Here is a 16,612-nt window from a genome sequence, read left to right on the forward strand (position 1 = left end):
TAATGGTATTGACAGTGTACCTGGTAGTGAGGCAGAGGATTGGAGAAAGAGGAAGAAATTTTTCAGGAGGAGTCAGGGCCAGGATGGAAAGGAGAGGAAGAGGAAGGAATGGCAGGCAAGGAAAGCTACCTGTGTTGCAGCCTGAATCCTAGCAGGGACAGGCTTTGATAAGATGCTTTAAGTGTGGCCAGACAGGCCACTTCAAATAGGAATATCCAGAGTGGAAGGAGGAGAGAAGGGAAATGGGATGAAATATGGTGTTATAAAAGAAGATACAACTCAGTCTGAATTTAGTAATATTTATAAAAGGCAAGTAAACAGCGCTGGGTACGCGGGGAGTCTACGCTCTACCAACATGCACACACAACCATCGAACTTTCTAAATATATAGAACATTGCTTTTACATATTCATAAGAAACCCGAGTACGCCTATACATATGTACAATCAGAAAAGGTATCAATTGAAACATAAACATGGCAAAGTTTTCTGAATTCTGGAAGTGTTTAACAAACAATCCGTTAAGTCTGTTACTATTAATGTGCATGACCGGAGGAGCATAGTTGGAGATGGTAATCCTGGTCGAAGTGCTCCCATATCTTCCATGACTTCATTAAGTTTTCTCAGGTCATATAGCAGTCTCCATTTTCCATTCCTTTTCTTGATTACAAACCCCGGAGAGTTCCAGGGCAAGTCGTGGGAACAATATGTCTCGCTTTAAGCTGTTAAGCAACTCGGCCTTCGGGCCTTGTGTATCCTATTCCTCCCGGATCGAAGGGAAACAGATCCGTCTCCTTTTCAGGGCCTATAGGGCCTGGATCAAAAGGAACGTTCAGGTCACCAGGGGGCGTAACAGCAAAGGCCTGCGATGGCAGTAGCGGCGGGGGGGCCGATGGTGTAGCAGAAGGATCAGTAAACGAGCCCGCAGCTCCCTCACTGTCTGGCAAACCACACGTTTCCGATTGTGGTCCCACATGGCTCTTTAAGGCCTCAGAGACTGCTCGCCAGGTGCCGAGCAATCCCGCCGCAACCTTGTCATTTTTAGTAGCAGAGTCCCACACTTTGACCTCAATTTGGTCCCATGTTTCAGGATCGTAAACTGTCCGATTCGTAATAAAGGAAATAAGCTGTAAGGTTACCAGGACATTTTGTGTTTCTAAGGACATATGATTCCCCATAGCGCGCAACTGCTTACCTTCGGCCAGTGAGGGGCAGTTGTGTGCACGGGTCCGCTTCTCTCAGCTTGAGCTTCCTTCCAGCTCGAGTGCGCCTATTTCCAGCGACTTTCAGGACGAGCTTCTTTGAGCGGTTTGCTGAGTTTGTGTTGTGGTTTAGCCCGGCTGGCAGCTAAACACCACACAGCCGTTCGCTCACCCTCCCCCCCTCCCTCTCTGGGATGGGGGAGAGGAACAGGAAAGTGAAGCCTGTGAGTTGAGATAAAGACAGTTTATTAAGACAGGAAAATAATAATAACAATAATAATAATAATAGTATTAATAATAATAATGTGTAAGAAACAAGTGAAGAAACAATGCAATTGCTCACCACCTGCTGACCGATGCCCAGCCTATCCCCGAGCAGCCGGCCCCCCCACCCCCCCGGCTAGCCACCCCTATATATTGTTTAGCATGACGTCAGATGGCATGGAATACCCCTTTGGCCAGTTTGGGTCAGCTGTCCTGGGTCTGTCCCCTCCCAGCTCCTGCTGCACCCCTAGCCTGCTCGCTGGCAGGACAGAGCGAGAAGCCGAAAAGTCCTTGGCCTGGTGTAAACACTGCTCTGCAGCAATTAAAACATCAGAATGTTATCAGCACTCTTCTCACCGTGATCCAAAACATAGCACCCTACCAGCTACTAGGAGGAAAATTAACTCTGTCCTAACTGGAACCAGGACAGATATCCACCCCTTATTCCATACCATTTATGTCATGCTCAGGTTACACTCTTTCCAATACCTTCTAATTAATCACAATTTTCATCTATGATATATAGCAATCATGGTAGTGATGACATACAGTATTATATAATAATTAACATAATACAATTCAACTCATGGGCTATTCTGAACCAGAATTAAATATCCCTGTACAGATATTTCCTGATAAACCTTCTCTGTAACATCATTAATCTTATATTCCTCTATCCAAGTAGTCTCCAGTACATGGTTTAAAGCAAACCTGTTGCCAGAAAGATTTTATAATGTTGCTCACTGCTACAGGAAATTCAACAGATAAAGTGAGACTGTCAGAGAGAGCAAAGTGCGATATTAAACATGCTGCATCTTCTGTGTTCTTGCTCATGAGCCAAAAAAAAAAACTTTGGGGAACCACCACACTATCATCTTTTTATCTTCCTTTGCACTGATCAAGCCCAGTCTTTCAGTGTGGTGGTTTTACTCAGATGGGCAGCTGAGCTCCGCCACAACCACTCTCTCACTCCCCCTCCTCAAAGGGAAAGGGGAGAAACTACAATAAAAAGGGCTCAAGGTTTGAGATAAGGATGGGGAAATCACTCAACAATTATTGTCACAGGCAAAACCAACTCAGAGTAGGGAGACAGTAAGATTTATTGCCTATTACTCCTCAAAGAGGAAGGGGGAGAAAATATGACACAAAGAGCTCAAGGTCTGAGATCAGAATGATTTAAATAAAGGGAAAGGGAATGGGGAAAAAAGAAAAAAAAACAAAACCAAAACAAAACACAACAAAAAACAAGGCCGCGCGGAAGCACAGAGAGAAAGGGAAAAAAATGTTATTCTCTACTTCCCATCAATGAGCGATGTTCGGCCACGTCCTGGGAAGCAGGGCCTCAAAACACGTAATGGTTGTTTGGGAGGACAGCCCCCTCCCCCACGAGAGCCCCCCTTTTATTGCTCAGTGTGACATCATGTGTTACGGAATATCCCTTTGGTTGGTTTAGGTCACCTGCCCTGGTGATGTCCCCTCCCCATCACTTGCCCACCCCCAGCCTGCTGGCTCTTGGGGGCTTGGAGGGAGTCCTGAAGCTGTGCCAGTACTATGCAGCAATAGACACAACACTGGAGTGATACCAGTGCTGTTCCAGCTACGAGTGCAGAGCACAGCACTATGTGGGCTGCTGCAGGGAAAGGTGACTCCATCCCAGACAGACCCAGCACAACCTCCACCCCTTATTTCATAACATTTGTGTCACACTCAGGTCCCACATACTTTAGTATATAGATATTCTCATCACCATCGTTCCCTGTCCATTAAAATATTTATAGGTCTGTACTTCTTTTCATTCCATAGGCCTTTCCCCAGAATGTTCATAAAAACTGTTGATGGTTTCAGCTTCATCTGTCAAAGTAGTCACTCAGGGCAGGCGATGTTGGTTTTCTTGACACCAGCACCAGCTTAGCTCACGTCACTGTTGCACTTGCCCCGATCCTTTCAAAGTTGACCTGTCATTGGTTCTGCAGAGCCTTCCTACAACACATAGCTTAGATTACAGATTATTTTTCTCCCAAGGTTAAATCTGCTTGAGGCACACACCTGATATCCCCATCCTTTTGCATTACCCACCAGGTATACCTCGGTCCTCGGGCGAAGACAATCCCACGAGTGGGTTTGCCTCTTCCCATGGCAGGAGCAACCCACACTGCCTTCCCCATCCACTTCCCTACATGCACTACAGGGACTTTAGCTTCTCCCACAGTGTGTAGGGGTTTTGTTTCAGCAGGACCAGGATGGCTGTCAGACCCCCTGTTGTTAACTAGCCAAGTGGCCTCTGATAGATTTCTGTCCCAATGTTTCCACGTCCCAGCACCCAGTGCTCGTAACATAGTTTTTAACAGTCCATTGTACCTCTCAACCTTCCCAGAGGCTTGTGGGTGATAAGGGATGTGATACACCCACTCAATGCCATGTCTCTTGGCCCAGGAGGTGACCAAATTGTTTTGGAAGTGACTCCCATTGTCGGACTCAATTCTCTCTGGTGTACCATGTCGCCACAGCACTTGTCTTTCCCGGCCCAAGATAGTGTTTCGTCCAGTGGCATGGTTTACGGGGTATGTTTCCAGCCACCCAGTAGTTGCTTCTACCATGGTGAGTATGTAACGTTTGCCTTGGCGGGGTTGTGGGAGTGGTCCGATGTAGTCAATCTGCCAGGCCTCACCGTATTGAAATCCAAGCCATCTTCCCCTGTTCCAGGGAGACTTTACCCTCATGGCTCATTTGATTGCAGCACAGGTCTCACACTCAAGGGTAACCTGTGTGATGGCCTCAATGGTCAGGTCCACCCCTCGATCACGAGCCCATCTGTATGTTGCATCTCTGCCTTGATGGCCCGAGGTGTCGTGGGCCCATCGGGCTATCAATAATTCACCTTTATGTTGCCAGTCCAGGTCCACCTGAGCCACTTCAATCTTAGCAGCCTGATCCACCTGCTGGTTGTTTTGATGTTCTTCAGTAGCCCGATTCTTGGGCACATGAGCATCTACGTGGCGTACCTTTACAACCAGGTTCTCTACCCGGGCAGCAATATCTTGCCACAATGCCGCAGCCCAGATGGGTTTGCCCCTGCGCTGCCAGTTGTTCTGCTTCCATTGCTGTAACCACCCCCACAGGGCATTTGCTACTGGCCACTTTTCTCATTCAGCAATATCTAAAGCCAGCTGAATGGCTTTCACTTCTGCAAACTGACTCGAGTCACCTTCTCCCTCAGCGGGAGGCATCCCTCCCTAGATGTCCCGATGTTTCATGGGCCCATCGAGCTACAAACAGCTCACCCTTACGTCCCCAGTCCAGATCCACCTGAGCCACTTCAATTTTCGAAGCTCAATCCACCTCTGCGTTATTCTGATGTTCTTCAGTGGCACGATTCTTAGGCATGTGAGCATGTACATGACATACCTTTACATCCAGGTTTTCTACCCGAGCAGCAATATCTTGCCACAGGGTAGCAGCCCAGATAGGTTTACCTCTGCGCTGCCAGTTGCTCTGTTTCCATTGCTGCAGCCACCCCCACAGAGCATTTGCCACCATCCATGAGTCAGCGTAGAGATACAGTACTGGCCATTTTTCTCTTTCGGCAATTTCTAGGGCCAGTTGTATGGCTTTCACTTCTGCATACTGACTCGACTTGCCTTCCCCTTCCATGGCCTCCACGACTTGTCGCGTGGGACTCCACACAGCAGCTTTCCATTTCCGATGGCTCCCTACCACACGGCAGGATCCGTCAGTGAACACCACATACTGCTTTCTGTCTTCTGGCAACTCGTTATATGGTGGTGCCTCTTCAGCACGGGTTACCTCTTCTGTCGGCACTCCTAAATCTTTGCTTTCCGGCCAGTCCACGATCTCTTCCAGGATTCCTGGGCGGTTGGGTTTCCCCATTCGAGCTCGCTGTGTAATTAACGCTACCCACTTACTCCATGTAGCGTCGGTTGCATGTTGGGTAGTGGGTATTTTCCCTTTGAACATCCAATGTAACACAGGTAGCCGTGGGGCCAAGAGGAGCTGTGCTTCTGTACCAACAACTTCTGAAGTGGCTCGAATCCCCTCATATGCTGTTAATATCTCTTTTTCAGTTGGGGTGTAATTGGCTTCTGATCCTCAATAGCCCCGGCTCCAGAACCCCAGAGGTTGACCTCGAGTTTCTCCTGGGGTTTTCTGCCAGAGGCTCCAGGTGAGGCCATGCTCCCCAGCTGCAGTGTAAAGTACATTTTGCACAGCTGGTCTGGTACACACAGGCCCAAGGGCCACTGCACGAGCTATTTCTTGTTTGATTTGTTCAAAGGCCTGTTGTTGCTCGGGGCCCCACTCAAAATAGTTCCTCTTTCGAGTGTTGTGGTTTAACCCGGCTGGCAGCTAAACACCACACAGCCGTTCGCTCACCCTCCCCCCTCCCTCTCTGGGATGGGGGAGAGAAACGGGAAAGTGAAGCCGGTGAGTTGAGATAAAGACAGTTTATTAAGACAGGAATATAATAATAACAATAATATTGATAATAGTGATAATGATAATAGTATTAATAATAATAATGTGTAAGAAAACAAGTGATGCACAATGCAATTGCTCACCACCCGCTGACCGATGCCCAGCCTATCCCCGAGCAGCCGGCCGCCCCCACCCCGGCCAGCCACCCCTATATATTGTTTAGCATGACGTCAGATGGTATGGAATACCCCTTTGGCCAGTTTGGGTCAGCTGTCCTGGGTCTGTCCCCTCCCAGCTCCTGCTGCACCCCCAGCCTGCTCGCTGGCAGGACAGAGCGAGAAGCCGAAAAGTCCTTGGCCTGGTGTAAACACTGCTCTGCAACAATTAAAACATCAGCATGTTATCAGTGCTCTTCTCATCCTAATCCAAAACATAGCACCCTACCAGCTACTATGAGGGAAAATTAACTCTGTCCTAACTGGAACCAGGACATCGAGTCACTCGATATAGAGGACTCACAAGCTGACTATAGCCTGGAACATGCATTCTCCAGAACCCCACAAGGCCTAGGAAAGCTTGCGTTTCTTTTTTGCTAGTTGGCGGAGACATTGCCGTTATTTTGTTGATCACATCCATCGGAATGTGGCGACATCCATCCCGCCATTTTACCCCCAAGAACTGGATTTCCTGTGCGGGTCCCTTGACCTTATTCTGTTTAATAGCAAAACCAGCTTTCAGGAGAATTTGAATTATTTTCTTCCCTTTCTCAAAAACTTCTTCTGCTCTATTACCCCACATGATGATATCATCGATGTACTGCAGGTGTTCAGGAGCGTCCCCCTGTTCCAGTGTCATCTGGATCAGTCCATGGCAAATGGTAGGGCTGTGTTTCCACCCCTGGGGCAGTCGATTCCAAGTGTACCGAATGCCTCTCCAAGTGAAAGCAAACTGTGGCCTGCATGCTGCTGCCAGAGGGATGGAGAAAAATGCATTATTAAATAATAAAGATAATAGTACTACTAATAATAATGTGTACAAAACAAGTGATGCACAATGCAATTGCTCACCACCCGCTGACCGATGCCTAGCCTATCCCTGAGCAGCCGGTCCCCCCACTCCGGCCAGCCACCCCATATTAATTGTTCAGCATGACACCATATGGTATGGAATACACCTTTGGCCAGTTTGGGTCACCTGTCCTGGTTCTGTCCCCTCTGCCAGCACAATACCACCTACTAGGAGGAAAATTAACTCTATCCTGACTGAAACCAAGACATATACCCACCCCTTATTCCATACCATTTATGTCATGCTTAGGTTACACCCTTTCCAATACATTCTAATTAGTCACCATTTTCATCTATGGTATATAGAATGTCCACTGAGTTTGCATATTCTGTGACTGACTTCAGGCTCCATCTGTCACGGCAGTCTTTTAGGGCAGAAGACATGGTGTGTGATGTTGGATTATCACATGCTGAAGCCCGTTTTCGTTCCATCACATCTCTGTGCTTGTCCATTTCTATCAAAATTAATTCATTATTATCTGCGTGGCTGTTACTGTGATACCATTAATAGGATCTTGACATATAGCAATCATGGTAGTGATGACATACAGTATTATATAATAATTAACATACTACAATTCAACTCATGGGCTATTCTCACGTAGTATTAAATCCCCTTGAGGTACACACCGGACCTCCCCATTCTTTTGCATTACCCACCAAGTGCATCCAGGTCCCTGAGCAAAAGCAATCCCACGAATGGGTTTGCCTTTTCCTGAGGCAGGAGTAGCCCAGACTGTTTTACCCAGCATGTTTCTTACGTGCACTACAGGAACTTTATCCCCTTCTACAGTGCGTAACAGGTTTGATTGGGCAGGTCCAGCACGGTTGGCAGATCCCCTAGTATTGACTAACCAGGTGGCCTTTGCCAAATGTGTATCCCAGTTTTTGAATGTCCCAGCACCCATTGCTTTCAATGTAGTCTTCAACAGTCCACTGTATCGTTCAACTTTTCCAGAGGCTGGTGCATGATAGGGGATGTGATACACCCACTCAATACCATGTTCTTTGGCCCAAGTGTCTATAAGGTTGTTTTGGAAATGAGTCCCATTGTCTGACTCAATTCTCTCTGGGGTGCCATGTCGCCATAGGACTTGCTTTTCAAGGCCCAGGATAGTGTTCCGGGCGGTGGCATGGGGCACAGGATGTGTTTCCAGCCATCCGGTGGTTGCTTCCACCGCTGTAAGTACGTGGCGCTTGCTGCTGCGGGTTTGAGGGAGTGTGATGTAATCAATCTGCCAGGCCTCTCCATATTTATATTTCAGCCATCGTCCTCCATACCAAAGAGGCTTTGACCGTTTGGCTTGCTTGACTGCAGCACATGTTTCACAATCATGAATAACCTGTGCTATAGTGTCCATGGTCAGGTCCACCCCTCGATCACGAGCCCATCTGTATGTTGCATCTCTGCCTTGATGGCCCGAGGTGTCGTGGGCCCATCGGGCTATCAATAATTCACCTTTATGTTGCCAGTCCAGGTCCACCTGAGCCACTTCAATCTTAGCAGCCTGATCCACCTGCTGGTTGTTTTGATGTTCTTCAGTAGCCCGATTCTTGGGCACGTGAGCATCTACATGGCGTACCTTTACAACCAGGTTCTCGACCCGGGCAGCAATATCTTGCCACAATGCCGCAGCCCAGATGGGTTTGCCCCTGCGCTGCCAGTTGTTCTGCTTCCATTGCTGTAACCACCCCCACAGGGCATTTGCTACTGGCCACTTTTCTCATTCAGCAATATCTAAAGCCAGCTGAATGGCTTTCACTTCTGCAAACTGACTCGAGTCACCTTCTCCCTCAGCGGCTTCTGCAACTCATCGTGTAGGACTCCATACAGCAGCTTTCCATCTCCGATGCTTTCCCACAATACTACAGGACCCATCAGTGAACAGGGCATATTTCTTCTCATTTTCTGGCAGCTTCTTATACAGTGGGGCTTCTTCAGCACGGACCACCTCCTCCTCTGGTGATATCCCAAAATATTTGCCTTCTGGCCAGTCCATAATAACTTCCAAGATTCTTGGTTGACTGGGGTTTCCTATTCGAGCCCGCTGAGTAATCAGTGCAACCCACTTGCTCCATGTAGCATCAGTTGCATGATGTGTAGAGGGGACCCTTCGTTTGAACATCCAGCCTAGTACCGGCAGTCGGGGTGCCAGGAGGAGCTGCGCTTCAGTGCCGACCACTTCTGAAGCAGATCGAACTCCTTCATATGCTGCCAATATCTCCTTTTCAGTTGGAGTATAGCGGGCCTCAGATCCTCTGTATCCCCGACTCCAAAACCCCAGGGGTCGACCTCGAGTTTCCCCAGTTTCTTTCTGCCAGAGGCTCCAGGTGGGACCATTCTCTCTGGCCGCGGTGTAGAGCACATTCTTTACATCTGGTCCTGTTCGGACTGGCCCGAGGGCTACTGCATGAACTATTTCCTGCTTAATTTGTTCAAAGGCTTGTCGTTGCTCAGGGCCCCATTCAAAAGCATTCTTCTTACGGGTTACTTGGTAGAGCGGGTTTACAATCAGACTGTAAATTGGAATGTGCATTCTCCAAAACCCCACGACACCTAGGAAAGTTTGTGTTTCTTTTTTGCTAGTTGGTGGAGACATAGCTGTTATTTTGTTGATCACATCCATTGGGATTTGACGACGTCCATCTTGCCATTTTATTCCTAAAAACTGGATCTCTCATGCAGGTCCTTTAACTTTATTTCGTTTTATGGCAAAACCGGCCTTCAGAAGGATTTGGACTATTTTCTTCCCTTTCTCGAAAACTTCTTCTGCAGTGTCACCCCACACAATGATGTCATTGATGTACTGCAGGTGTTCAGGAGCTTCCCCCTGTTCCAGCGCAGACTGGATCAGTCCATTGCAAATGGTAGGGCTGTGTTTCCACCCCTGGGGCAACTGATTCCAGGTGTATTGGACTGCCCTCCAAGTGAAAGCAAACTGTGGCCTGCACTCTGCTGCTAGAGGGATGGAGAAAAATGCATTAGTGATATCAATTGTGGCGTACAACTTGGCTGCCTTTGATTCCAGTTCGTACTGGAGTTCTAGTGTGTCCGGCACTGCAGCACTCAGTGGTGGCGTGACTTCGTTCAGGCCACGATAGTCCACTGTTTGCCTCCACTCAACATTAGACTTTCGCACTGGCCATATGGGACTATTAAAAGGTGAATAAGTCTTGCTGATCACTCCTTGGCTCTCCAGTTGACGAATTAGCTTATGGATGGGAATCAGGGAGTCTCGGTTGGTGCGATATTGCCACCGGTGCACAGCTGTGGTAGCGATTGGCACCTGCTGTTCTTCAACCCTCAGCAACCCCACAACAGAAGGGTCCTCCAAGAGACCAGGCAAGGTAGACAACTGTTTAATGACCCCTCTCTCTAAGGCAGCTATGCCAAAAGCCCAGCGGAACCCTTTTGGGTCCTTGAAATATCCCCTCCTGAGGTAGTCTATGCCAAGGATGCACGGAGCATCCGGGCCAGTCACAATACGGTGCTTTTGCCACTCCTTCCCAGTTAGACTCACTTCAGCCTCCAATGCAGTTAACTGATGGGATCCCCCCGTCACCCCATAAATACAGATGGGTTCTGGCCCTTTATAGCTTGATGGCATTACAGTACACTATGCACGGGTGTCTACTAAAGCCTTATACTTCTGTGTGTCTGACGTGCCAGGCCATCGAATCCACACAGACCAATAAACTCGATTGTCCCTTTCCTCCTCCTGGCTGGAGGCAGGGCCCATCTAATCCTGGTCAGAATCTTCGTTTCTGTGTCTAAAGGACTGCCTGCTGGAAGTTGGAGCAGCAAGCTTTTCAGAGAACCCCTTTTTCCCGATTGTTTTCTTTTGCAACTCACATACCTGTGCCTCTAAGGTCGGCATATGATGATGGTGCACTCCGTACAAACTTCCGCCACATGGGTCGTGTACACTGGACTTCATCTGGATCTGTGGATATTTGTCCGTTGTCTAGGTCCTCATAAATCACCTCCCGTATGGCTAATTCCCTCAGGTACTGGATTACCTTCTCCATGGTGGTCCACTTGCCTGGTAGACATACAAGTTCTTCCTTGAAGGGATACCTTTCCTTCACAGCTGACAGGAGACGCCTCCAGAGGCTGTGAGATCGTGCTCCATCTCCAATTGCTTTGTCAATGCCTGCATCTCTAGCAAGGGATCCCAGCCGCCTGGCTTCCCTGCCCTCTAATTCCACACAATTGGCTCCCGTGTCCCAGCACCGGAGCAGCCAGGTGACAAGCTGCTCACCTATGCAGCGACCAAAATCTTTTCGCACATCTCGTAGCTCACGCTGGTATAGGGTTCAGGTAGTTACTGTTGATTTTTCGACATCTTCATCTTCATCCTCCTGCACCTTTGATTGCCCAGCCTTGTCTTCTCTATACCTAGACCTAGCAGAAGACTGTCTGCGTTCTAAATGACCTGAGTCTCTATACCATTTTTTCACCTTGTCTACAGGGGCAACTTGCACTGCTACAGCTTGTTTCTCTGACCCAGCCACAGGGTCTGCCACAGGGGTTGGAATACCCTCTGCAGGGGCAACTTGCACTGCTACAGCTCGTTTCTCTGACCCAGCCACAGGGCCTGCCACAGGGGTTGGAATACACGCTGGGCCCATCACAGGGGTAGGAGCGGCTGCGGGAGACGGAGCAGCTGCGGGAGACGGAGCAGCTTCAGGGTCCATCGTAGGGGTTGGACTGGTCGATGGGCCTGTCACAGGACTTGGAGTGGCCGCAGGGTCTGTCACTAGGTTGATAGTAGCATCAATTGGAGCTCGATAGGCATAAGCCAGACCCCAGCACGCTACAGTGATTTGTGTCTCTTTGGAACTGCCAGAGTCATGACACCCTTTTTTCAAGCATTCTACCAGTTTTTTAGGATTTTGCAGTTGTTCAGGGGTGAATGTCCAAAACACTGGAGGTGCCCACTGCTCTTGAAACCTGCCCATATCCTCCCACACTCCCTGCCATTCACAACTATCCCACCTCAAGACAGATCGCTGGATGAGATTCCTAAGTAGTTGTTTAATCTTAAACAAAACCTGAAGTGCATTCTGGAGACATAACAACAAGAACATGCTAGTCTGAACATCCCAAGGATATTCAGCACCTTGGAGAACTATCGTAACTAGCTCGGGGGATAAGAGGGTGGTGAAGGAGAAAGGAAGAGTAAACAAGTAGGAAAAAATATCTTCCCCTGTCCCCTCCACAGATTGGCTCCCTGACGAAAAAAGGCAATAGGTGTAATTGTTAATAGTTTCTGAGACATGGTTTCCAAAGTATAGAGTTGACGTCAGTGCTGAGTACAAATACCAGGTTAGGGTCATGACCAGAAATTTCATCATATCATAAGCCATTGTTACACCGCACAGTACCATAATGATCTTAAACCAGGGCCCGGAAAGGATAAACAGCGCGACAGGGAGCACATACAGAAAGTAACGTGCTATAAAACTCAATTTGGAAAACAGGCACAGCAGACTTGAGATCAAGGCAATCAACATTGTGACTAGCAACTATTAAGCAGGTCCAATACTTATACCAATTTTCGTTTAACACACTCTGGTCAGATCTGTCGTTATCTCAACCCTTCGAGCCCCACGTTGGGCGCCAAAAGGACTGTTGCGGTTTAACCCGGCTGGCAGCTAAACACCACACAGCCGTTCGCTCACCCTCCCCCCTCCCTCTCCGGGATGGGGGAGAGAAACGGGAAAGTGAAGCCTGTGAGTTGAGATAAAGACAGTTTATTAAGACAGGAAAATAATAATAATAATAGCTATAATAGTACTACTATTAATAATGTGGACAAAACAAGTGATGCACAATGCAATTGCTCACCACCTGCTGACTGATGCCCAGCCTATCCCCGAGCAGCTGGCCCCCCCACTCCGGCTAGCCACCCCTATATATTGTTTAGCATGACGTCAGATGGTATGGAATACCCCTTTGGCCAGTTTGGGTCAGCTGTCCTGGGTCTGTCCCCTCCCAGATCCTGCTGCACCCCTAGCCTGCCCGCTGGCAGGACAGAGCGAGAAGCTGAAAAGTCCTTGGCCTGGTGTAAGCACTGCTCTGCAACAATTAAAACATCAGCATGTTATCAGCGCTCTTCTCATCCTAATCCAAAACATAGCACCCTACCAGCTACTAGGAGGAAAATTAACTCTATCCTAACTGAAACCAGGACATCCATTATGGGTGTTCTTCTGACTTCTAAGAAGTCATAAAGCAAATGGGTAAAACAGTGTGTAATGGCTATCAGCTGATGACAGATTCAGGACTAGATGGTTCATCCATTAAGAATCTGAAGATATGTATTCAGTAATGATTTTTGACTCCAGTGATGCCAATGTGACTGGTACATACAGATTAAATTTATGGCCCTTTGTTATGTTTTAACTCTATCAGGCAGCTAAATGCCACATGGTCACTCATTCACTCACTCTCCTCAGGAGGTAGGGGGGAGAGAATCAGAAAGGTAGAAGTTAGAGGTCTCATGGTTTGAGATAAAGACAGTTTACTAGGTAAAGCAAAAGCCATGCATGGAAGGAAAACAAAATAAGGAATTCATTTGCTACTTCCATTCAGCAAGCAGATGCTCTGCCACTTTCAGGAAAGCAGGGCTAATCGCATGTAATGGTTTCTTGGGAAGACAAATGTCACCACTCTGAATGCCCTCCCCCCCCCCCTTTACTCTAGCTTTTATTACTGAGTATGATGTCATATGGCATGGAAAATCTCTTTGGTCAGCCTGGGTCATCTGTCCTGGCTGTGTCCCCTCCCAGCTTAACTTATTGCCCACCCCCCTCCTTGCTGGCAGGGCAGCATAAGAAGCAGAAGAGACTTTGGCTCCATGTGAGCACTGCTCTGCAACAACTAAAGACACTGTTGTGTTATCACTGCTTTTTTCCTCAGAAATCCAAAACACAGCATTGTGTGAGCCTATACAAATAAAATTAACTCTGTTCCAGCCAAAACCATGACATCCTTGTGATGTTTTTTCTTATTAAAAAGGCAAAATTAAATCACAGTCGAGGTACATAGTTCATGCTTTCTACACTGAGCATGTAAAAGAGTTGGTTAAAAAAGCTAAATCAGACTTCCTCTAATGGGGAAGATTACAGTATTTTTTGAAGTTAGTAGATTTTTAAGAGGACTACTGTGCCCTCAGTTTGAGGAGGGATTTTAATCGGTTGATCCATATGTTGCAAATTCATTGACTTGTGCATATCTTTTCTTTAGACTTGTTGCCAGATGCTGCTTGCTGTGGACTTCAACTCAGTGCGGCAGTGTTTCAGACACAGAGCAGTTGTACATCCATTGAATATTTCTTGTAACCTGCACCACAAACCCATTTTCACATTTTTGTGAAAACCCATTTTCACAGCTTTTAGGAGCTGTTGTGGTTTAACCAGGCAGGCAGCTAAGCACCACGCATGCGTTTGCTCAACCCCCCCCCCCCCCAGTGGGATGGAGGACAGAATCGTGAGGAAAAAAAAAAGAAAAGGTAAAAGCTCATGGGTTAAAATAAAAACAGTTTAATAAGACAGAAAAGGAGGGGTAATAATAATAATAGAATGCAGAAAGCAAGCGATGTATAATGCAATTGCTTACCACCTGCTGACCAGTGACCAGCTTGTTCCTGAACAGCGGCGCCCCCCACCCCATATTTAATTTGTCAGCATGATGTCATATGGTATGGAATATCCCTTTGGCCAGTTTGGGTCAGTTGTCCTGGGTCTGTCCCCTCCCAGCTCCTCATGAACCCCAGCCTTCTTTCTGGCAGAGTGGTATGAGAAGCAGAAAAGTCCTTGACTTAGTGTAAGTACTGCTCTGCAACAACTAAACATCAGTGTGTTATCAGCATTATTCTCATCCTAAATCCAAAACACAGCACCCTACCAGCTACTAGGAGGAAAATTAACTCTATCCCAGACAAAACCAGGGCAGAAAGAAATTCTGATGTGTTGAGAATTTATTTCATGAAGAAAATCTTTTTCCATTTGGTTACTTATTTGCATTTTTACATTTACCCAGTCTATAACTCAGTGTATAGAAATCTTTATTGCTGAAATTAACACAGTAATCTGGGATGGAGATAAATACATACATATACTTACATGCATATAAATTTTAAAATCCACATCAGGTAAATAGAGAAGATGCTCACTCATACTGAGATATCATTTTTAATAATAATAGGATTATAAAATGTAGACTAAAATTCACATATTTACTGGAATAAGCATACTTCTAAAAATATATTTTTTTTTAAATGGCTTTGTGTATATATAATATTTCCTTTCAGTACCTAAAGGGGGCCTACAAGAAAGCTAGGGAGGGACTCTTTGTCAGGGAGTATAGTGATAGGACAAGGAGTAATGGCTTTAAACTAAAAGAGGACAAATTTAGTTTAGATATAAGGAAGAAATTATTTACTCTGAGGGTGGCGAGGCACTGGAACAGGTTGCCCTGAGAAGTTGTGGATGCCCCCTCCCTGGAAGTATTCAAGGCCAGGTTGGATGGGGCATTAGGCAACCGGACCTATTGGAAGGTATTCCAGCCCATGGCAGAGGGGTTGGAACTAGATGATCTTTAAGGTCCCTTCCAACCTAAACTACTCTATTATTCTATAGATTCACACTAAAACTGATAACTATATTATTGTATTGATTATTGCATTTTCATTTTTTAATTCTCTCTTAGTCTTATGCCTTATGGTAGGCTCTACTTAATTCATATTGTCAGTATATGAACAGGTGTAAGAAAGAAGACATGATTTTCAAAACAGAGGACAATAGGTGCTGGAAAGGACAACACACAATAAGCTAGATATAGTGATGCAACCCTCTACCTACTTAATAGACTACTATGACTTTCTTGGAAGATTTTTCAACCTTCCCAAACAGCTAATTTAATGTGGAGGTGGAAAAAAGGTAATGACAGGTGGGAGAATTTTGCAGAGATTTCACAAATTCACAAGAACTAGAACACAATACATCCACTGAATTGAGTGCCACCACTCTGAGTGATGCTAAAGGTCACATTAAAATATTTTCTAGTACTGTAATTGAAGGCAAGCTGGTTTGGGGTTGGGAAAAAGGATGGCAGTTAAAAGCATTGGTTGAATAAAAGTCACAACAACAGAATATAAAATACAATATACTCATGACAATAGAACATTAGGCTCTTATAAGCAAGGGAAGACACTTCTCTCCTCGTGTAAGTTACTCTATTTTACAAATAAGAGAATTATATTTCACAAGTATAATTTATTTTACAGATAAAATACTGTATTTTACAAATAAGGCTGTTTCACATGGCTGTTTGGTGTGAGAAACCATCCATATTCCCCTTCCCGACAGCTGTGGGCCTGGTAGGTGAGACCTTCAAGGACCAGACTTGGTCAGACACAGCATCCCAGAGTTAGCTTAATTCCACTCCCGACACGCAGCGGTGTGAAAGAGTGAGAGAGCCAGTAGAAGAGAGAGTTCGCCGTATTTCTGCCTAACCATGCCTACAGAGCCAAGCTATTGAAAACCCTAGCAAACTGGGTTCATGCTGTACATGCTCTAGCCGTACTTACTTTCTCTCTTCTCTTCCTTGTAAGAGGAACAAGCTGCGACGGCTCTCCAGTAC

The 16,612-nt window shown here is 46.6% G+C and overlaps 1 long non-coding RNA gene across 2 annotated transcripts; it reads right to left on the reverse strand.

Annotated features, from left to right (window-relative positions):
* Nucleotides 1-283: 283 nt before the first annotated feature.
* On the reverse strand, nt 284-1,591 carry LOC308184868. 2 transcript variants are annotated; one of them, XR_013942974.1, is made up of 3 exons: nt 1,545-1,591; nt 1,195-1,423; nt 284-1,098 (listed from the first exon to the last, which is right to left on the reverse strand). It is a non-coding gene; the product is annotated as an uncharacterized lncRNA (long non-coding RNA). The 2 variants fall into 2 exon arrangements; XR_013942975.1 differs by having other exon boundaries at nt 1,548-1,584.
* Between the last annotated feature and the right edge of the window lie 15,021 nt (nt 1,592-16,612).

Source organism: Anser brachyrhynchus (assembly GCF_964034855.1).
Source record: "Anser brachyrhynchus genome assembly, chromosome: W".
NCBI classification, from domain to species: Eukaryota; Metazoa; Chordata; class Aves; order Anseriformes; family Anatidae; genus Anser; species Anser brachyrhynchus.